Source organism: Pelodiscus sinensis, chromosome W, assembly GCF_052426305.1.
Source record: "Pelodiscus sinensis isolate ZL-2025 chromosome W, ASM5242630v1, whole genome shotgun sequence".
NCBI lineage: Eukaryota > Metazoa > Chordata > Testudines > Trionychidae > Pelodiscus > Pelodiscus sinensis.
The window spans coordinates 7,856,702-7,880,075 of NC_143084.1; positions in this window are offsets into that span (position 1 = coordinate 7,856,702).

Below are 23,374 nucleotides of genomic sequence, written 5' to 3' on the forward strand. Positions count from 1 at the left end.
GGTCCAACTGGCCAGACTACACATGAGGTGCCTCCAGGCCTGGCTGACCACACTCTACACCCCCTCCAGGGACCCCCTTTCCAAGATGGTCACCATTCCACCACATGTCCTCTGGTCATTGGAATGGTGGACGCATCCACACAATGTACTATGGGGTGTACCATTTCGTCAGCTGACCCCAACAGTCACCATCACAACCGACACATCCCTCATGGGATGGGGAGCTCATCTGGGACCCCGTACTGTACAAGGCAAATGGTCCTTCAGCGAGCAAACGCTCCACATCAATCTCCTAGAACTCAGGGCTGTGCGTTGGGCATGCCTCCACTTTCTACCCCATATAGCACACGAGACAATCAATATAATGGCAGACAATACAACCTGCATGTATTATATCAACTGACAGGGTGGGACTCAGTCACCCTCCCTCTGTACAGAAGCTCTCAAATTATGGAACTGGTGCCTTGCACACCAAATTACCCCCATAGCCATATAGCTCCCAGGGGTACTCAATGTTACTCAGCCGTGTCTTTTACGACCATCACAAATGGGAGATAGATGCCCAAGCCCTCAAACACGTCTTTCTTCGATGGAGACAACCAGACATGGACCTCTTTGCAACCAGGGCCAACCGCAACAGTCACCTTTATTGCTTCAGGGCAGCCCTGGGGAAGGGATCTCTGGGAGATCCTTTCTTCCTCAAATGGGACCCACCTTTGCTTTATGCATTCCCACCACTCCCCTTGTGCCACAAGATTATCATCAAAATCAGAATAGAACGAACCCGTGTGATCCTCGTCACAGACAGCTGCTGCGGCACAGGAGCCAGCAAACAGAGCTGTAAACAGGGGAGTTTGAGTGGGAGTTTGTAAGGGGAGTTTGGATTGTGGGACTTGTTTGGGTTTTGTTTTTGCTGGGGGGGGGGTGTTTTGGTTTGTTTTTGTGTTTGCCGGACTAACAGGATTTAGGTGAGAAGGCTAATAAACACAAAGGCAGCAGTGGCCATGGCCCAAGTAGGAGAGAACACAAGGAGGATGATTGGATGTGGTAGCTGCGGTATGTACATGATCCTGGAGGGGGTACCTGAAAGGAGTTTTGTTTGCATGAAGTGCCGCCTGATAGAGCTGATGGGGGACTCTGAGGGGGGACTGCTGGGCGAAGAAAATGGACAGTGGAAGCATGTGACTATGAGAACCAGGCAGAGGAAAAGATGGGTCAGTGAAGGAGAAATAGAGCTCAAGAACAGGTATGCGGAGTTGGAGAATGAAGAAGGGGTACAACAAGTGGCCACTGAAGGTGGAAGGGCAAGGGAGAAGAGAAGAGTGGTTAGTCCTATAGATAAATGGGAAGAGTCGATGGAGACAACACCATTAATGAGCACCAGGAAGATACAGGATGGGTCGAAGAGGATTACAAGGGAAAATAGGAATGGAAAGGATTTACAGCCAGAAGAATCATACAATCATAGAAACATAGAGCTGGAAGAGACCTCAGAAGGTCATCAAGTCCAGCCCCCTGCTCTAGGCAGGACCAATCCCAACTAAATCAACCTGGCCAGGGCTTTGTCAAGCCGACACTTAAACACCTCTAGGGATGGAGATTCCACTACTTCCCTAGGTAACCCATTCCAGTGCTTCACCACCCTCCTAGTGAAATAGTTTTTCCTAATATCCAACCTGGACCTCTCTCACCTCAACTTGAGACCATTGCTCCTTGTTCTGCCATCTGTCACTACTGAGAACAGCCTCTCTCCATCCTCTTGGCAATGCTCCTCTTAATGCAACCTAATATGCCATTAGCCTTCTTGGCTACAAGGGCACACTGTTGACTCATATCCAGCTTCTCATCCACTGTAACCCCCAGGTCCTTTTCTGCAGAACTACTACTTAGCTGGTTGGTTCCCAGCTTGTAATTATGCTTGGGATTCTTCCGTCACAAGTGCAGGACTCTGCACTTGTCCTTGTTGAACCTCATCAGATTTCTTGTGGCCCAATCCTCCAATTTGTCTAAGTCACTCTGGACCCTATCTCTGCCCTCAAGCGTGTCTACCTCTCCCCCTAGCTTAGTGTCATCCGCAAACTTGCTGAGGGTGCAATCCATCCCCTCATCCAGGTCATTAATAAAGATATTGAACAAAACTGGTCCTAGAACCGAACCTTGGGGCACTCCGCTACAAACCGACTGCCATCCTGACATCGAGCCGTTGATCACTACCCGCTGGGCTCGGCCTTCTAGCCATCTTTCTATCCATCTTACCGTCCATTTATCCAATCCACATTCCCTTAACTTGCTGGCAAGAATATTGTGGGAGACCGTATCAAAAGCCTTGCTAAAGTCAAGGTATATAACATCCACTGACTTTCCCATGTCCACCGACCTAGTTACCTCATCATAGAAGCTAATCAGATTGGTCAGGTACGACTTGCCCTTTGTGAATCCATGCTGACTATTCCTAATCACTTTCCTCTCGTCCAAGTGCCTCAAAATGGATTCCTTAAGGATCCCTTCCATGATTTTTCCAGGAATCGAGGTAAGACTGGATTGTAAGCCTATAGTTCCCTGGATCGTCCTTCTCCCCTTTTTCGAAGATGAGCACTACATTTGCCTTTTTCCAGTCATCTGGGATTTCTCCCGATCTCCACGACATTTCAAAGATAATGGCCAAAGGCTCCTCAATGACATTTGCCAACTCCCTCAGTACCCTTGGATGCATTAAGTCCGGACCCATGGATTTGTGTACGTTTAGCTTTTCTAAATAGTTCCTAACCTGTTCTTTACCCACCACGGGCTGTCCATCTTCATCCCATCTTGCGTCACTTAGCGCAGAAGTCCAGGAGCCGACCTTGTCCGTGAATACAGAGGCAAAGAAAGCATTGAGTACTTCAGCTTTCCCCACATCATCTGTCACTAGGTTACCTCCTTCATCCATTAGGGGCCGCACACACTCTCTGATCACCTTCTTCTTGTTAACATGCCTGTAGAAACCTTTCTTGTTATCCTTCACATCCTTAGCCAGTCGCAATTCCATTTGTGCTTTCGCCTCCCTGATAACCCCCCGGCATTCTCGAGCTATACATTTAAAGTCCTCCCTGGTCATTTGTCCAAGTTTCCACTTTTCGTAAGCTTCCTTTTTGTGCTTAAGTTCACCAAGGATTTCCCCCGTAAGCCAATCCGGTCTCCTACCATGTTTGCCTCTCTTGCTACGCGTCGGGATGGTTTCTTTCTGTGCCTTCAATAAGGCTTCTTTAAAATACTGCCAGCTGTCCTGGACTCCTTTCCCCTTCATGTTAACATCCCAGGGGATTCTGCCCATCAGATCTCTGAGGGAGTCAAAATCTGCTTTTTTGAAGTCCAAGGTGTGTATTTTACTACTCTCTTTCCTTCCTTTGGTCAGGATCCTGAAATCTACCATCTCATGATCACTGCTTCCCAGGTTGTCACCCACCTCCACTTCCCCTATTAGTTCCTCCCTGTTTGTGAGCAGAAGGTCAAGCTGCGCACGGCCCCTGGTCAGATCCTTCAGCACTTGTGTCAAGAAGTTATCCCCAACATTCTCCAAAAACTTCCTGGATTGCCTGTGTACTGCCATATTGGTTTCCCAACAGATGTCAGGGTGATTAAAGTCCCCCAGGAGAACCAGGGCCTGCGATCTGGAAGCTTCGCTCAGTTGTCTGAAGAAAGCCTCATCTACCTCATCCACCTGATTCGGTGGCCTGTAGCAGACACCCACCACAACATGACTGCTGTTGTTTGCTCCTTTAAACTTAATCCATAGACTCTCAAGAGGTTTTTCTCCCTCTTTATACTGGAGTTCAGAGCAATCGTAGTGCTCTCTTACATATAGTGCAACTCCTCCTCCTTTTCTCCCCTGCCTGTTCTTCCTGAACAGTCTATATGTCATGTCCCTTCCATGACAGCACTCCAGTCACATAAGTCATCCCACCAAGTCTCTGTTATCCCAATTAAATCATATTTCTTGGACTGGGCCAGGGCCTCCAGTTCTTCCTGTTTGTTGCCCAGGCTTCTCACATTAGTGTACAAACACTTCAGGTAACCAATTGATTGCCCTATCTTCTCCATTCTAAACAGGGGTCCTCCTTTCTTGCTCCTTCCTCTCTGCATTTCTTCCCGGTATCCGACTTTCCCACTCCCCTCAGGGTTTTGGTCACCGTCCCCCGACGAACCTAGTTTAAAGCCCTCCTCGCTAGGTTTGCAAGCCTGCCCGTGAAGATGCCCCTTCCTCTCTTTGTTAGGTGGATCCCATCTCTTCCTAACAATCCTTGTGCCCGGGCAGAGTCCCATGGTCGAAGAAACCAAAGCCCTCTCTCCGACACCACCTGCGCAACCACGCATTTACTTCCTCAATTCGACGATCCCTGCCCAGTCCTTTCCCTTCAACAGGGAGGATGGACGAGAACACCACTTGCGCTCCGAATTCTTGGATCCTTCTTCCCAGCACTACATAATCCGCAGTAACCCGCTCAAGGTCATTCTTGGCCGTATCATTAGTTCCCACGTGGAGAAGCAGGAAGGGGTAGCGATCTGAAGGTTTGATCGGCTTGGTAAGCCTCTCAGTCACATCCTGAATGCGAGCTCTCGGTAAGCAGCACACCTCTCGAGATTCCAGGTCCGGACGGCAGAGGGATGGCTCAGTCCCTCTTAGGAGGGCGTCCCCGAACACCACCACCTGTCGTTTTCTTTTGGGGGTGGTGGCCGTGGAACTCCCATCCCTAGGACTACGCATCCCGTGCCTTCCAGTAGATGGTGTTCCCGTCTGGTTTCTTCCTTGTGAGGTCCCTTCCAAAGCTTTCAGCACTGCAGAGCCTGTGGAGAGAGCTTGAAAGCGATTACTTACCTCTATAGCATTGGGGGATTCCTGTGTTGGCCTTTTTCCCTTTCTAGAAGTTACATGCTGCCAGTTCTCTTCTTGGTCACGTACTGCCCTCTCTGGCTCCTCTGCCTGCCGTGCTTGAAGGATTAAACGCTGCCTTCTATCGAGGAAGTCTTCATCCGCTCTGATCAAGCGTAGAATCGACACTTGGGCCTCCAGTCCTCTCATTTTTTCTTCCAAAATGTCGACCAGCTTGCACTTGGTGCAGATGAAATCTGTTCTTTCTTCTGGGAGGAAGACAAACATGGCACACGCTGTGCAGGTAACAGCAGCAGACCCATCACCATCCATCGCTGCTGTCCTGGAGAAGGGATTTAAAAAGAAAGGCAAGAGAACCTCCCGCCCTTCCCAACTCCCTCTCTAAACTCCCTGTTAGCACTCACCTGTTCGCAAGCTCCTTGGTCGCTTGCCCACTGCCTTATAAAGCCCTGGAGTGCCTTAAAGTCCCTCCCCCTACCAAGGCTCAGCCAATCAGCAGAGGCTTCTAGAATTCAAACTTTAATTAGAAGCTAACAGTTTCCACCTGCCAATCACAGCCAATCACAGCACCTACCAATCATAGCCAATCACAGCACAAACTCCATCAACGCGAGGGGGAGGGCAAAGGGGAAGTGTGGGGGGGAAAAACAAACAAAAACAAAAAAAGAACACACACCAACCCTCACTCACAAACAGAAGCTCAGCACACAGCAAGAAAGCCCCAAACACAACACACACTTCCCTCAAGAGTCCTTTATCTGCTTCTCCTCTACCTGGAGAACTCCCTCTCTAAATCCTCACTCAAAAACAGAGAAGGGGAAAAAAAAAAACACCACCACCACACACCAACAAACACAAGCTCAGCACTCAGTAAGAAAGCCCCAATAACAACACACACTTCCCTCAAGAGTCCTGTATCTGCTTCTCCTTTACCTGGAGAACTCCCTCTCTAAACTCCCTGTTAACACTCACCTGTTCGCTGAATTCAAACTGGAACAGGTACAAAGAAGGGCCACTAGGATGATCCGAGGAATGGAAAACCTGTCTTATGAAAGGAGACTCAAGGAGCTTGGCTTGTTTACCTTAACCAGAAGAAGGCTGAGGGGGGACATGATTGCTCTCTCTAAATATATTAGAGGGATAAATACCAGGGAGGGAGAGGAATGATTTAAGTTTAATACCAATGTGGACACAAGAACAAATGGATATAAGCTGGCTAGTAGGAAGTTTAGACTTGAGATTAGACGAAGGTTTCTAGCCATTAGAGGAGTGAGGTTCTGGAACAGCCTTCCAAGGGAAGTAGTGGGGGCAAAAGATCTATCTGGCTTCAAGATTAAGCTAGATGGGTTTATGAAGGGGATGGTTTGATGAGATAACATGATCTTGGTAACTAATTGACCTTTCACTATCACTGGGAACTAGGTCAATGGAGGGAAGATAGGAGTTACTATAGAGAACTTTCTGGGTGTCTGGCTGGTGAGTCTTGCCCACATGCTCAGGGTTTAGCTGATCGCCATATTTGGGGTCGGGAAGGAATTTTCCTCCAGGGTAGATTGGCAGAGGCCCTGGAGGTTTTTTGCCTTCCTCTGTAGCATGGGGCACAGATCACAGCTAGAGGATTCTCTGCATCTTGGGGTCTTTAAACCATCATTTCAGGACTTCAATATCTGAGATATAGGTGAGAGGATTATTCTAGGAGGGGGTGGGTGAGATTCTGTGGCCTGCATTGTGCAGGGGGTCAGACTAGATGATCATAACAGTCCCTTCTGACCTTAAAGTCTATGGCTGTGTCTAGACTGGCCAGTTTTTCCGGAAAATCAGCCGCTTTTCCGGAAAAACTTGCCAGCTGTCTACACTGTCTGCTTAAATTTCCGCAAAAGCACTGACTTCCTACTGTAAGAAATCAGTGCTTTTTGTGGAAATACTATGCTGCTCCCATTCGGGCAAAAGTCCCTTTTGCGCAAAAGGGCCAGTGTAGACAGCTGAGATTTGTTTTGCGCAAAAAAGCCCCGATCGCAAAAATGGCGATCGGGGCTTTTTTTGTCCCAAAGCGCATCTAGATTGGCCACGGACGCTTTTCCGCAAAAAGTGCTTTTGTGGAAAAGCGTCCATGGCCAATCTAGACGCTCTTTTCCGAAAATGCTTTTAACAGAAAACTTTTCCATTAAAAGCATTTCCGGAAAATCATGCCAGTCTAGACGTAGCCTATGAGTCTGAGTCTATGAGCTTGGTCGAGATAAACATGGCTCCCTTAATGGCACAGACTGGCGATAGCAGAACTGTACATCTTTCCCCAACAATGCAATCTTCTCACTCGACATCACGGCAGAGTTCTCCACTCTGAGCCACATAAACTCAACCTCCATGTGTGGCTTCTTCATGGCTCCAGAATACTGAAAACACCTGTTCAGAATGAGTAAAACAGATCGACAGTAGAGTCCACCAGAAAATCTTACCAGCTTCTCCAGATTCTCCAAGTGGCTCAAACGCAGTCATCCCATCCCTCTTGATACCAGCCCTATCCCCATCATATTGGGCTACTTGTTGGAACTGAGGGTATGTCTACACTGCCACCCTAGTTTGAACTAGGGTGGCTAATGTAGGCATTCGAAGTTGCAAATGAAGCCTGGGATTTAAATATCCCGGGCTTCATTTGCATCTTGCCGGGTGCCGCCATTTTTAAATCCCCCTTAGTGCGGACTCCGTGCCCGAGGCTACACACAGCACGGAGTAGGTAGTTCGAATTAGGCTCTCCAATTCGAACTACCGGTACACCTTGTTCCACGAAGAGTAACGGTAGTTCTAATTAGAGAGCCTAATTTGAACTACCTACTCCGTGCTGTGTGTAGCTGCGGGCACAGAGTCCGCACTAAGGGGGATTTAAAAATGGCGGCGCCCAGCAAGATGCAAATGAAGCCTGGGATATTTAAATCCCAGGCTTCATTTGCAAGTTCGAATGCCTACATTAGCCACCCTAGTTTGAACTAGGGTGGCAGTGTAGACATACCCTGAGGGAGTCGAGCCTGTCTTTTAATATGGTGAAGGTACACGCAGCAGCAATAGCGTCTTTTCACTGGACCACCGATGGCAACTCTTTCTTCTCAGACCCAATCACCAGATGGTTCCTTACCGGTCTCCAAAATACATTCCCAGCCGTTTGGCCCCTGGTCCCCATTTGGGAGCTTAATCATGTCCTTAAGAGTTTAACTAAACCGCCCTTTGAGCCTCTAGCAACCTGCTTGTGGTTATATTTATCCATGAAAGTTGCCTTTTTGATGGCCATAACCTCCAGCAGGAGAGTGGGGGAACTTGCAGCACAAATGGCAGACCCTTATACAATATTCACTAAGGACAGAGTAACCCTTCGCCCTCACCCCAAATTCCTCCTGAAGGTCCTTTCCCCCTTCCATAGCAATGAACCCATACACTTACCTGCGTTCTTCCCCCAGCCACATGCTGATTCATCCCAGGCTGCGTGGCATATCCTCGATGTCTGCAGAGCACTGGCATTCTACATAGATCGAACAAAATCATGGAGAAAATTGCCCAAACTCTTCCTATCCTTCACCAAATGTTCCATGGGCCAAGCGGTCTCCTCCCAGAGGATTTCCAACTGGATCTCTTCATGTGTCCACACATGCTATACCATACACAACAAACAACCACTTGGCAATATCACTGCCCACTCAACCCAAGCCGTGGCCTCTACAACTGCTTTCCTCAAGAATGTGCCTCTAGAGGACATTTGCAAGGTAGCCACCTGGTCATCCGACCACACGTTTGCAAAACACTACACGCTAATCTCTACCATCGCATCATCTATGGCTGTTGGACAAGCGGTGCTATCCTCAGTGACAGTGGCAGGGCTCCAAACCCACCTCCACGATACGACTACTGCTTTGTAGTCACCCAGAGTGGAGCACCCACGGGGACATCACTCGAAGAAAAAAGAGTTACTCAACTTGTGCAGTAATGGGAGTTCTTCGAGATGTGTGTCCCCGTGGTTGCTCCAATACCCTCCCTCCTTCCCCTGCTTTGGAGACTTCTTAGTCCAGTGGCAAGGGCAGAGAAGGAACAGAGGGGACTGTGCCGTGTGCACACCTAATGGACACCAACAGCACGAGGAGGCACCAGGGCGCGTGCACAGCGTGGCGCATGGGGCACTGCGAGAAAAATCGCCAGTCGCCAGTACAAGGATGCACTAGCACCCAGAGTGGAACACCTATGGGGACACACATCTCGAAGAACTCCCGTTACTGCACAGGGTGAGTAACTCTCTTATTTTCTTTAGACCAAGGATCCAGTGAGTTTTCTAACTTGGAACAAAGGTGAAGCTTAAAACTAAAGTTAAGATGCATTTTTCCCTGAGTCCAGCAGGAGGGGTTTCCCTGCCAGAACCCCATAGGAAATAACACAAGGTGCCAAGCAAAGAGGGACATGTTCTTGAAAAGTGGCTTTTGCCTTGTGAGTCTCTTTGGGTATGTCTACACTACCCCGCTAGTTCGAACTAGCAGGGTAATGTAGGCATACCGCACTTGCAAATGAAGCCCGGGATTTGAATTTCCCGGGCTTCATTTGCATAAGCGGGGAGCCGCCATTTTTAAAACCCCGCTGGTTCGAACCCCGTGCAGCACGGCTACACGGGGCTCGAACTAGGTAGTTCGAACTAGGCTTCCTATTCCGAACTACCGGTACACCTCCACCTGGAAGGGGGCACACCAGGGCTGAAGAGCTAATTCCCAAGTGACCAGCAGGAGGCACCGCGGTGCTGAGTCCTACCCTGTTACACTCCCTTAGGCTATGTCTATGTAATCACCACCAGGTGGATTTGAACCTGGGAATCTCTGGACCTTAGTGTAGGAGACGCTACACTACAGCTTGAGCTATAAAAGCAACTGGCTTTAGAATTCAAGCTGTAGAGGCTGCTACACTAAGCTCCAGAGGTCCCAGGTTCAAATCTGCCCTGTAGTGGTTATTTCAAAGTAAGTTATTTTGAAATAATAACTATTTCGAAATAATGCATCCACACTCCAGGGAAGCCTCAAAATTAGTCTGAGGCAGGGTCCCTTTATGTGGGTGTGCTACTTCGACTTAGAGCCCCACAAAGCACTGGAGAGTAATTGCTTTGAATGAATCTGGGGAGTAGTTATTTCGAAATAGCAGCTGGGCATCCACACTAACCCTATTTTTAAATAGTTTTGACATAGGCATTATTCCTCATAGAATAAGGGATTGTTATTTTGAAATAAGAAGCCCATTATTTTGAAATAATTTCAGAATAACAGACTTGCTGTGTTGAGACTCACATTGTTATTTCAAAATAACGGGAGTTATTTCGAAATAACTCTGTAGTGTAAACATGCCCTTACTGAACAGTTACACAGGAGGAAAGCCCAATCCACACTCATTTCTGATTTCTTAGGATACGTCTCCACTATGGGACATGGTCGAATAAAGATACGCAACTTCAGCTATGTTAATTGCGTAGCTGAAGTTGAAGTAGCTTAACTCGGCTTTTGGCACTGTCTACACTGCAGGAAGTTGAAGGAAGAACACTCTCACTTCATCTTCCCTCACTCCTTGTGAAATGGGGGTTACTGGCATCAACCCGAGTGCCCTTCTTACTTCGAATTAGCTGTCTTAACTAGACCGCTAATTCAAACCTTGGAAGATTGACAGCAGCATCTTCGATCTTCCTCTGCAGCGTAGCCGTACCCTGAGGCTACGTCTTCACTGTGAGTTTTTGTGGCAGAAAATATGATAATGAGAGACTCATTAGCATAAGTCACAACATCATTAGCATATTTTCTGCCGTTTCTTTTTGTGCAAGGGGTTTTTCCGCGATCAATCTCCCGAAGGAGACGGATGCGGGATCGAACAAAAGCACTCTGGGCCCGGTGGTCCTCAACAGCTCAGAGTTCCTCCTGCTTCTCCCGGTATGCCTCGCGGAGGGTGGATCCTCAAGCTTCAAGACCTCCCACTCCAACTGCTCTATCGCCGCATCCCTCCGCTGGCTGGTGCCCCAGGAATACTCACGGCAGAAGAGCCGGGTGCGCACCTTCCCCACGTCCCACCATCACTGCACTGAGGGAAAGGCGGGCCTCTGCCCCCGCCAGGCCAGCCAGAACTCCCGGAAGGAGCCCACATCCTCCTGCAGGCTATTGTTAAAGTGCCTCTCTTGACTTAGAGAGGCTTTCACGGCCACCAAATGGTGGCCTGTGTACGGGGCTGGCAAGATGTTGGAGGATTGGGCTCATGCTAGATGGAAGCGAGATACATAAATGCAGTCCAATTGGGAGTGGCTCAACTGATCATCCCCCACCCGGATGTATGTGAAGGTGGTGTCCTCGTCCAGGTTGTGGTCGCGCCAGACGTCCTCCAGGGAGTGATGGTCCACAATCTCCCTGAGGATTCCTGCTGCGGCCTGGCAGTTCTTGACTCCTGCACGGTCCCAGTCCATGAGGGTGGTGTTTAAATCCCCACCCAGGGCCAGGCATTCATGAGGACCCAGGATGCCAAGGAAGGTGGCCACCCACTGATAAAAGGTCACCTGGTCTGGGTCCGCGTTTGGGGCATAGACGTTGACCAAGTTCAACGTCAGCCCCTCCTCGCGGGCCCGGACGTGCAGCAGGTGGCCTGGGATGACCTTGGCAACCCCCAGCACCTTGGGCCGTAGGGCAGGGGAGAACAGGGTGACCACCCCAGCCAAGCAGGCGTGGAGGTGGCTGAAATACACCCCGTCCCCCCACTCCAGCAGCCAGCCAGCCTTGACGGCCAGAGTAGTGTGGGTCTCCTGCAGGAAAACCACTGAGTACGCCCCCTCCAGAAGGAAGGAGAGCACCCGGGTCCTGGAGAGACCTGCCCTACGGCCCCGGGCATTTAAGGCAGCGATGGTGGTGTATCTCATGATGAGGGCTGGGGTGGATTCTCACGGGCAGGGTGATCGTCTGCCCCCCCGCAGCAGACTGCACCCCAACCCAAAGGCCAGGAGAACGTCACGGAACTTGCAGGTCCGGCGGTAGGCCATGATGTCCTGCCTTCTGGTCCCTCTCCCCTCCCAGAGGAAGAGGGCTGATGGTAGAGATCGGCCTCCCCAGGGTGGAGAGGGAGACAGCAGGGCGGCATTGGGAAGGAAGGGCGGGACGGAGGTGAGGACCACCCATATGCCCAGGTCCTTCAGTGGCTCAAGGGGCACGTGCACACCCCCCACCGACAGGCCCCTCTCCACTGCCTCCTGGGCGGCAGCCTCCGAGGAAAGGAAGAACACCGCCTTGCCATACATTTTGGAGGCCGCCACCATGGCCGAGGACCCCACCACCCTTGCTAATGCCCACACGTACGTTTTGACGTGGGGCGAGGTGGGGACCAGGAGGCAGCGGACGCCATGCTTCCTGGTCAGGGTGGGAAAGGGGCCCTGGCCACCAGGGATGGAGGAAGCTGGAGGAGGCGGTCGGGGCTGAAGATGTGGTGGCACACTGGGGTGCAGCAGCGGCCACCTGGGCATACGCTCTGAGGGCTGCAGGTGGAATGCCCCCAGAGCTGGTGGGGGGAACAACAGGGGAAGGAGGGGCTGTGGCAGGTGTTGGGGCCGCAGTGGGCAAAGCGGCTTCATCCACGGAGGGTTTGGCCTTCTGGGCTGGGCCTTTGCCCTTTTTCTTCCCCTGGCCCTTTTTACTGGCCGAGGTGGAGGCCCCTCCCGAATCAGGGGGAGCGTCGGCCATGGCAGCGGCAGATCCCGGGCCCGGGAGGTCAGCCGCAGTGATTTTTGGGGACAGTGGAAATGGGGGGACCATGGGGTCAATGGGGGAGGGGTTGAAAGAGGCACAGATAGTGAGGGAGGGGGGCAAGGGTCAACCCTCCTCCCCACCAAGCAGCAGGCAGGGGAGGAAGGCATCAATGGAGGGGAAGGGAGAGGAGGGGATGGGTTAAGCACTCCTCCCTACAAGAGTGGGGGAGAGGAAATGTGGGAAGCAGGGGCAGCAACCACTCCTGCCCTCTAAATTGAAGGCTGGGGAGGAGGGCACCAGATTAAAGGAGGGGCAACCAGGGGAAAGGGCAGCAACCACTCCTCCCTGCTTCACTGGATGCAGAGGAGGAGGGCGCTAGAGAGAGGCGCAAGGGCACATGGGGTGGGGCACAACCGGGAAGGTGGGGAAAGTGACCACTCTTCCCTGCAGAGGAGGGTGCTAGAAGAAGGGGCAGGGATGCAAAGGAAGGGGAGGTTCGCGACTGGGGGGAGGGGGACTAGGGAAAGCAACCACTCCTCCCTGCTTAGCTGGATGCAGAGGAGGAGGGTGCTAGCGAGAGGGGCAGGGGTGCGTACGGGGGGACACGACCGGGAAGGTGGGGAAAGCGACCACTCGTCCCCGCAGGACTGAAGGCCGAGGAGGAGGGTGCTAGAGGGAGGGGCAGGGGCACAAGGGAAGGGGGTGTTCGCGATTGGAGGGAGGCGAGGATAGGGAAAGGGAATACTCCCTCCTGCTAGACTGTTAGCAGGGAGGGAGGGCACTAGTGGAGGCAGGACACAAATAGGGAACCGAGGAAAAAGGAAGCCAGCAACCACTCCTCCCTGCAAGGCTGGAGGCAGAGGAGGAGGGCGCTGACTGACAGGACAGGGATGAGACGACAGGTGCAGGGTGGGGGTGCCGGCTCCTCTGGCTGCACTGGGAAGGGGGGGGGGCTATGGCAACATGAAAAGGGAGTACAGTGAACGGGGGGGAACTAACTAAATGGGGAAGGAAGGGGCATGAGCTTTCGGGGAAGGGGCCAGGACACACTGGGCGGTAGGCAGGGGGCTAATGGGAGGCTGGCGGAGGGAGCAAACAGGAGCAGTGAGGGGCTGGGATCAGTAGGGCGCTGAGGAGGACAGAGGCTCAGAGGTCAGGGCAAACACAGCAAACTGACCACTGGTGGGGGAGGGGCTGTCACGTTACCGAATTTGAGGGAAGCAGCCAGATCACTGCTGCACCCATAGGTGGGGGTGTTGGCCCCAAAAATGGTATAAAAGGGGGGCCATGTGGGGTGTTGAATAGAAGCTTACTGTCTGCTAATCCTATGTACGCTAGTCATGTGAGTGTATAATGTCTGTGTGTGTGTGTAGTTAGGAATCTGTAATCTGTATGGATACTGAATATTTCTCTGCATGTGGTTGAGCATTGGGCAGAGCCCAGCCTATGGACATGCTAATCAGCGAGGCCCTGTGGGACAATGGCACTCAATGGGCCAAGGACACACCTAAAGCATGAGGGCTGACACCTGAGGGCTGCCAGCAGGGAACACAGGGATAGGCCGCTGGCCAGGTGACCTGCTATAGCCAAGAAGAGACCAGGAAGGATGTATAAAGAGTCCATGGGGTCGACTCCATCTTGGTACTCAGCTCAGCACTTCAGAGGCAGCACTGCAGGGATCGAAGTGCCGGAAAGACCTGTGGACCCATCCTGATCCTAGGATGCGCAACAAGGACTTTTGAGCCAGCAGCTGTAACATCTCTGCTAGAGCCTGCATCGAGAACTGGGAGATTCGATGCATGTAATGTACTATCCTTTAACAACCTTACTCTCATGCTTTTCTTTATTGTAATAATAAACCTTTAGACGCTAAAGGATTGGCTCAGCGTGGTTTGTGGGGAAGATCCAGAGGGTAAATTGACCAGGGATCTGTGACTGGTTTCTTGGGACTGGACAGAACTTGTTCGGGGTAGGTGGGATTGGGTGCTAGGACCCCCCCCACCTGTGTATGAGGCCCGGGGCCATCTGGGGCACGGATATTGCTGGGGTGTCGGAGGGGTTTTGCTCGTGAGGCTTCAGGCAGGCAGCTGAAGTGCTCTGTGGGACTGGTTTGTGGCCTGTTTGGAGAGGTCACCAGTCTGGGGGCTGTAAGGAGCCCTGGATTTGAGCAATTCGCCCTGAGCAGACGCCCTCAGCTGTGTCCAGACACGGCCCGGTCCGTCACAGGGGCAGACCAGGGAACTGGGTGGAGATTGGGCAGGGCAGGCAAGCAAACAAACTTTCAGGGGCAGGGCAGGGTAGGCAACAAACTGAGTTTCAGGAAGGGCTATGGCAGGGAGGGAAGGAGAAAAACCAGGCTGCTAGGGCAGGACAGGTAACATGGAGGCCCCCCCAGCCAAATGTAGCTGAGGGAAGGGGGCCAAGTCGGGGGGGGGGGGGTAGTGCGCCCACAAGTGCTTGTGGGGCTCAGTCTCTCACCTGCTGCTGAGCAAACAGTCCTAGGGTGGAAAAAGGGGCCGCAGTTAACCATGCTGAGGGGCAAAAAGCAGGTCCTGGTGGTACAAGAGGGTAGTGGAGGAGGAGGTGGGGGTGGTGACAGTAGAAAGAGGGGGGCAGCTGGACTGGGGGGAGAGCTCCACGCCTCTCCCCAGTCCCCCTCACAACAACTCAGTTTACTACCACCCCTGAAGCACAGGTGTTAAAGCTCAGTCTTACAAACCAACCCCCTCCACAGTTCAACTGGTGGTGGTCCTCCTTGACAGGGTGAAGGTGGTACAGCAGCAGCAGGCAGGGAGCAGCCAACCAGGGAAGGCCTCTGGTTGGTGGGGTCCTCTTCCCTTCTCCCTCCAGGTGGGGGCAGGCCGGCCCACCCCAAACAGCAGCAAGCTGTGGGTGGTGGCAGCAGCAATTCGAGGAGGAAGAGGCCCAGCAACAGCAGACAGGTAGGCTCCCACAGGGGAGGGCTCCCAGCAGGCAGGGCAGGGGAGAGGGAGGGAAGGGGTGTTCCAGAGGAGAGGCACACCCTACTTCTCCTTCTCTCAAGTGAGGCACTAAGTGAACACCCATAGAGGACCCCCTCTGGGGGGCATTTTGGGCCAAACCTAACCCCTCCCAGTCACCTGACCAGAAGCCATGAAACATGGCCAGGACTATAAGAGCCCAGCCTGAGAGCTAAATCTGGGCCCAGTCTCTGGAAGGATCAGAGGTCTGCTCAGTACTCCCTGCCTGGGAGGTTCAGGACTGGCCTGGGCTGTTGGGCGTGCTTTCCCTGGAAGGAGTACCTGAACCCCTGGGTTACCTTACACTTGAGAATTGGTCTAGACCTTCGGCCGTGCCTGACCCAGAGGACTGGCCTGAACACCTGCACCCAGGGACTGGCTCAAACTGCTGGACCTGCAAGCGGCCAACAACTGGCCTGGACCACAGCTGGACTTGACAACCCTGGAACCCCCGAAAGACCAGCTGGACGCCCAGGTACACACTGAGGGGGAGAAGAGAAGTGGCCTAGGGAATAGTGAGGATGATTAAGTGCCTCAGGTCTATGCGTTTTGGGCTGGAGCCCCTGCTGACCCAGCAGCTGACTGCGCTGCTACTATTAGGACTCTGGGCTGGGATGCAGTGGAGTGGGTGGGCCTGTGTCCCCCCCGCCACCCACATACTGGGTGGCAGTCTCCCTCTCCACCACTGCAGGTGAGTTCCCTGTGCCCCTCCTGAGCACGGAGACAAACTATTGGCTAAACAGCTAACTGTGTTTGCTGCCCCACCCTGACCCGGGGCTAAGGCCACCTGTAGGGGTTCTCCCCCTGTGCGGAGGGGCTTACGTCCGCCCCCTCGGTTCTCTGATTATCGACGCCTTGACGCGACCGATTCCAATTGGTTTGGTTAGGCGGTTGGGGGGAAGGGGGTCCGGGCCCGCCCTCTCTCCGGACCCCAGCCCAGGGCCCTAAGGTCGGGGAAAAGGCTCCCCCACCTAGCAGGGGGGGTCGAGACCCCTAAACTCCCCTGCCCTCAGGGTCCGCGTCCCCGCCCTGGGCTGCTTCTTCCCCCAGGTCCCATAGGCTCACCTGGGCCCTCCCGCTGACCCTGCCCAGGGCCTCCAATACCGTCGACCACTCGCCGGCTCGCGGGGGGGGTGCGTCTCCTCGGCGTTCCCCCCTATGGCTGGTCCACAGCGGCCTTTTGAGTTGCCCGCCGGTCGCAGGCAGATCACGTCACCCCCCTCGTCGGCCTCTGGCCCCTCCCAGGGCCGTCCTCCTCGTGACGTCTCTGCCACGTCCGCTCGGCCCCGCCCCCTCTCTGCGCTGCCGGCCGGCCCCGGCTCGTCACCCGGCCGGTGTGCCGGCCCCCCCGTTCGGGGACGGCGGGCGGTGATCCGCTCCCCTCCGGGGGGTGAGTTCTCCCCCCGTGGTTGCGGTGTCCCGGCGGTTTCCGGGAGGGGCGGGGCTACCCCGCCACACACCTTCCCCCTTAAGTCTGGGGCCATACTCGCAGTTCTGGTCTCTGTGTTTTCCGCTGACCGTGATAGCCAGTCCGCGTTCCCGTTGGCGGACCCCGGGCGGTGCACGACTCGGAATTTGTATGGCTGTAAGCTGAGGTACCATCTCAAGATCCGTGGGTTAGTGTCCTTCATTTGCTGCATCCATTGCAGCGGGGCGTGGTCCGTCACCACGGTAAATTCATCGCCTAAAAGAAAGTACCTTAGTGAATCGACAGCCCACTTGAGGGCCAATGCCTCCTTTTCAATTGTCGCATATCCCTTCTCCCGAGGGAACAGTTTACGACTCAGATAGAGGATGGGGTGCTCCTGTCCCTCCTCCTCTTGCGTCAGTACCGCCCCTAACCCCACTTCTGACGCGTCGGTCTGCAAGGTAAAAGGTTTGTTAAAGTCGGGCTGGGCCAGCACCGGGGCCCGGACCAACCGGTCTTTCAGCTCCTGAAACGCGTCGTCGCATGCCGCGGTCCACCTCACCCTCTCGGGTTGCCCTTTCCTTGTGAGGTCTGTCAGTGGCGCGGCCACGGAGGAAAAATTCGGGATAAACCGTCTATAATAGCCCGCCAATCCCAGGAACTGCCGTACTTTCCTCTTTGTCGTTGGGGTGGGGTGTTCCCGTACCGCCTGGACCTTATCTACTAGGGGCTTCAGCTTCCCTCTCCCTACCGTGTACCCCAGATACGAAACTTCGGCCCTCCCAAATTGACATTTCTTTGGGTTGGCCGTGAGTCCTGCTTCCCTCAGTGCCCTTAATACACTCGTAATGTGCTCTAAGTGTTTCTCCCAGGACTCACTGAATATCACAATATCATCAATGTAAGCCGCTGCGTAGTCCTGATGGTCCCTTAAGACCTGGTTCATGAGTCTCTGAAAGGTCGCAGCAGCCCCGTGCAGTCCGAACGGCATGTTTTTGAATTGGTACAACCCAAAGGGGGTGGCGAACGCCGTTTTCGCCTGGGCTTCGGGGGAGAGGGGGATCTGCCAATACCCTTTCGTTAAATCGAGGGTCGACAAATAGGTGGCCCTCCCCAGGCGTCCCAGTAACTCATCTATCCGTGGCATGGGGTATGCATCAAATCGCGAGATCGCGTTGACTTTACGGAAGTCAATGCAGAACCTCGTTGATCCATCTGTTTTGGGCACCAGAACAATGGGGCTTCGCCATTCGCTACGAGATTCCTGTATGACCCCCCACTCCAACATGGCTTGGAGTTCTTCCTTCACCGTGCCCCATAACTTCCGGGGAAGGGGGCGCATATTATCTCTTACCACTCTGCCGGGTTCAGTCTCGATCTTGTGTTGTACTAACGAGGTCTGTCCGGGTCGGCTGGTTAGTACCGTCCTGAACTGGTCGAGAAGGTGGTGCAACTGTTCTCGCTTTGGGCCCGGGAGCTCTTCTCCGACCCGTATGCCCTCGATCCTCACCTCCGGCTCCCCCCACGGACCCAGCTCAATGTCAGTGTCCCGAGGGTCAATCAGGAGGGCCTCCCGTGGATGCCACTTCTTTAAGAGGTTGACATGGTAAATTTGGGTTGCCCGGCGGTTCCCGTCTACCCGAACCTCATAGTCGACCGGGCCAAGTTTCCTGATTACCCGGAAGGGTCCCTGCCAGTGGGCCAGGAGCTTGGACTCCCCGCTAGGCAGCAATAGTAGCACCTGCTCGCCTGGTTCGAACTCCCTCACCTGCGCCTTTCTATCATAGTAGGCCTTCTGCCCTTCTTGCGCCTTCTCTAGGTTCGCTCGGGCCCGGCCCGCTAGGTCGTGGAGGGTTCCCCTCAGTTTCTGTACGTACTGGGCGGCCCCCAAAGCAGGAGACACTGACGTTTCCCATCCCTCCTTTACGAGGTCCAGGATCCCCCGCGGTCGCCGCCCGTATAACAGCTTGAAGGGGGAGTACCCGAGCGATGCCTGCGGTACCTCTCTGACGGCGAACATCAGTGCAGGCAGCAGCTTGTCCCATTCCCGGGGTTCATCTTGTGCGAACTTCCGCAGCATCCCCTTCAATGTGCGGTTGAATCGCTCCACCAGCCCATCGGTTTGGGGGTGATATACCGACGTCCGGAGCTTCCTGATCTGCAAGACCTTACACAGTTCCGTCATAACCTTCGACGTTAAATTCGTCCCCTGGTCTGTCAGTAACTCCCGGGGCAGCCCGACCCATGAGAATAGCTTAACTAATGCCTCCGCTATGGCGGGGGCGGTGGCTCTTTTCAGGGGCACTGCCTCTGGGCAACGGGTGGCGTAGTCTACGATGACCAGGATGTAATTATGTCCGCGCCCAGATTTCTCGAGTGGTCCTACCAGGTCTAATGCTACCCTCTCAAAGGGGGTCCCTACCACCGGCAGGGGCACCAGGGGAGCCGGCGGGACCCGGCCCCCGGCTGTTCTTTGGCACTGGGGGCAGGAGTTACAAAAATTCTTAACTTCCTGGTACACCCCCGGCCAATAGAATCTCTGGAGTATCTTCTGTTGGGTCTTTTCCCTGCCCAGGTGCCCGGCCCATGGGTGGTCGTGGGCCAATTCCAGGACCTTCCACCGGTACGGTCTTGGGACTAACAGCTGCCACCTTTCTTCCCCAGGGAGTTCCCCCGAAGACACCCGGTACAGGCGGTCGTCTTTTACCTCAAATCGCGGCCCGTCCGGCTGATTGGGCGGGTCCCCCTCCTGTGGCTCGCTTGTAGTGCGCACCTGCTCCCAGGCCGCCCGTAGTGTGGGGTCCTCGCGTTGTTGAGTGAGGAAGTCCCCTTCTTCTACGTCAAGACGGACGGTGGGCGGTGTCCCGGCGTCCGGGGCCCTTGCTGGCTCGGCCCCCCCCTCATCTTGCTCTCCTTGGGCTACCAAGGTCCCCTGCCCTGTTTCTGGCTCCCTTTTAGGATGTCTTCCGCTATCCCATTGTCCTAGGAGTCGCTTCAGGCCGGGCCAATCCCGCCCCAGCAGGAGGGGGTACGCTAACTTAGGGCCGACGGCGACTACACAGTCTCCTTCCAACTCCCCGTCCCCTATCCGTACCCGGGTCGTAGGGTAATAATGAATGTCTCCGTGGACGCACCGGAGGGCTATGGGGGCACCCCGGGCCCGCCCTGGAAGAATCACGTCCCTTCGGACAATGGTTTGCCCGCATCCCGAGTCGAGAATAGCCTCCACCGGGTTCCCATTAACCCACAGCCGTTTAATTACCTGAGCTGCGCCGGCCGCCTTCCTGTCCGTGCTCCCAGCACGCCTCTGCCCGAAGGTGCAGTCCATCAGGGTGCAGTCCCTCTTGTAATGGCCCTCCTGGCCGCACTGATAGCAGACCACCTTCGGAGCTCCCTCGGGTGGCGGGGTGCCCGGCCTTGTTTCGGTCGCCCGGTCTCCCCTGGCCTCACCGATCGGCCGGTTCCACCGAGGTGCCAACCTCCTCGTCGGGAGGGGGCCCAGGGAACTCCCGGCGCTTTCCCCAGCCCGCTGGGCTCCCGTGGGCTTACCCGTCCCAGCCTCGTTCCTTCGGGGTTCTCTTGGTGTCCCAGCGGCTCCTTTCCCCTCTGGCCCTTCTGCAGCTAAGTAGTGTTCCATGAGGGTCACCGCTTCATCCAAGGTCTCCGGAAGGTGCCGCCGTACCCACCGCTGCCCTTCCGCGGGGAGGATGCTGACGTATTGTTCAAGTATCACGAGATCCGCCACCTGGGCCCCCGTCTTAGTCTCTGGTTCAAGCCATCTCATCCCCGCTTCCTTAACCCGTTGCGCCACCGCCCGTGGTCGCTCGCGGGAGTCGTACCTGGCCTCTCTAAACCGCCGGCGGTGGGTCTCGGGAGTCACCCCTAATTGGTCCAGAATAGCCTCTTTAACTTTATAATAACATAAGGCATCGCTGGCGGACATCCCTCGGTATGCTAGCTGGGCCGGCCCCGACAGGTAAGGTGCGAGGAGGGTGGCCCAATGTTCGGGCGGCCACTTCGCGGCGGCGGCCACCCTCTCGAACGTAACCAGGAATGCCTCGGGGTCATCTTCCGGCCCTAGTTTCGTCAGCCGTATGGGCAATTGGGTGCCGACCCCCTCTCCTCCTCCAGACCCCGCTACCGCCCCCGGTACCGTCATTGGTGCGCCTCGCGCCATCTGCTCCTGGCGCTCCTGGAGCTGGTTGAGGAGCTGTTGCAGCGCCTGCATCTGTTTCTGCTGTTGTACCTTCTGGGTCTCTGTCCACCATTCCAGAATTTTATTGGCTTCCATTGTCTCCTGGCAATCAAGACTTTGTTAATCCCTTCCCTTATCCGAACCCCCGTTTCGGGGTCCACTATGCCCACATTCTCCACCACGTGTAGGGGTTCTCTCCCTGTGCGGAGGGGCTTACGTCCGCCCCCTCGGTTCTCTGATTATCGACGCCTTGACGCGACCGATTCCAATTGGTTTGGTTAGGCGGTTGGGGGGAAGGGGGTCCAGGCCCGCCCTCTCTCCGGACCCCAGCCCAGGGCCCTAAGGTCGGGGAAAAGGCTCCCCCACCTAGCAGGGGGGGTCGAGACCCCTAAACTCCCCTGCCCTCAGGGTCCGCGTCCCCGCCCTGGGCTGCTTCTTCCCCCAGGTCCCATAGGCTCACCTGGGCCCTCCCGCTGACCCTGCCCAGGGCCTCCAATACCGTCGACCACTCGCCGGCTCGCGGGGGGGGTGCGTCTCCTCGGCGTTCCCCCCTATGGCTGGTCCACGGCGGCCTTTTGAGTTGCCCGCCGGTCGCAGGCAGATCACGTCACCCCCCTCGTCGGCCTCTGGCCCCTCCCAGGGCCGTCCTCCTCGTGACGTCTCTGCCACGTCCGCTCGGCCCCGCCCCCTCTCTGCGCTGCCGGCCGGCCCCGGCTCGTCACCCGGCCGGTGTGCCGGCCCCCCCGTTCGGGGACGGCGGGCGGTGATCCGCTCCCCTCCGGGGGGTGAGTTCTCCCCCCGTGGTTGCGGTGTCCCGGCGGTTTCCGGGAGGGGCGGGGCTACCCCGCCACACCACCTTACTGTGTGTTTGTCACCCCTGCCTGAAACAAGGCCTGGGGCTCCTGAACTTATAAACTGACTGGGTTGCTTGCTGCCCTCTCTGAATTAAGGCCAGGGCCTCTAAAACTGCTGGACTGTGTTTGTTTGATGCCCACCCTGAACAAGGGTTGGGTGCCTGAACTGTGTTTGTTTGCTGCTCCACCCTGAATCAGGGCAAGGGCTTCCCAACTGTTGACTGTTTTCTTGCAGCCCCACCTAAAACAATGCCTGGGCCACCAAACTATCAAACAGATGGTGTTGGTTTACTACCCTGCCCTGAACCTGGTGAAGGGCTTTCAAACCTGCTGTGTTGCCTGTCGCCTGCCCAGCAGCAAGGCTGGGCTCCTGAACTGTTTTCCTCTCGCCCTGCCCTGGACCAAGGCGGGATTTATTGTACTAGTGACTTGGGGGGTTGTTTTAATCCCTGTGGTAGTGGGGTGGAGTGGCTGCCCACTGACGTGGAGGAGGAGGAACTCCTCCAGGAAGCCGAACTGGCTACAGTCATCAGACCAATTCTAGTAACGATCCTATTGACATCCAAAATACTAACACTGCCTAGTTGCATTGTGAGCTCCTTCAAGGAACATTACCCATAGCCAGGTGTGATCAGTCTCGCCTCTCATTACCCATAAACAAATCCAGTGTCCTCCTCGAACTATTGTCCTGTCCCTACAAAAACTCCTACCCTTGCCCAAGGAAAGCTGTTCTGATGCCTGGATGTGAACTTTGCATCAGTTCCATTGAGACTTCTTCATCTCCTGCCTAATCGTACTGGGGGCTCTGTTCTGCTTCTCTCCTGCCATCTGGACCCCCGGCTACCATCACTATCCGGGAACCCTGATCAGTGCAAGCTCCACAGAGTGGTGAGGTCGTGCGTTCTCTCTCTTCTCCCCCCCCCCCCACCTCTCTCTAGGCATAGCCCCCTGAGCCTGCCTTATGTAACCAGTTATATGGTTAGCTAGCCCTAACATTTGTAATCAGTTTCAATTTAGATTTAATATTGTAACTGTTTTGTGTGTCTGGCTCCCCATATATTCACTACCCAGAAATAAATAACTTTCATTGTTAAGCTGGTTGCTTCTCTCTCTTTCTTTTTCTTTCGCTCACTATTCCTCAAGGGGTGTTTTGGCTTCCCCATTCGCTTTGCAACAACGCTTCTTGTACCCAAGCTAAAGATCCTTATAGTTCCCAAAATCCTGTGGGATTTGCTCATCACCTGGCTTACCAGCGGAATGATTGTGGTGTGCAAGTGGGGATAGGGAGGAGCTGAACCTGGGGGCATGTGAGGATGGCAGC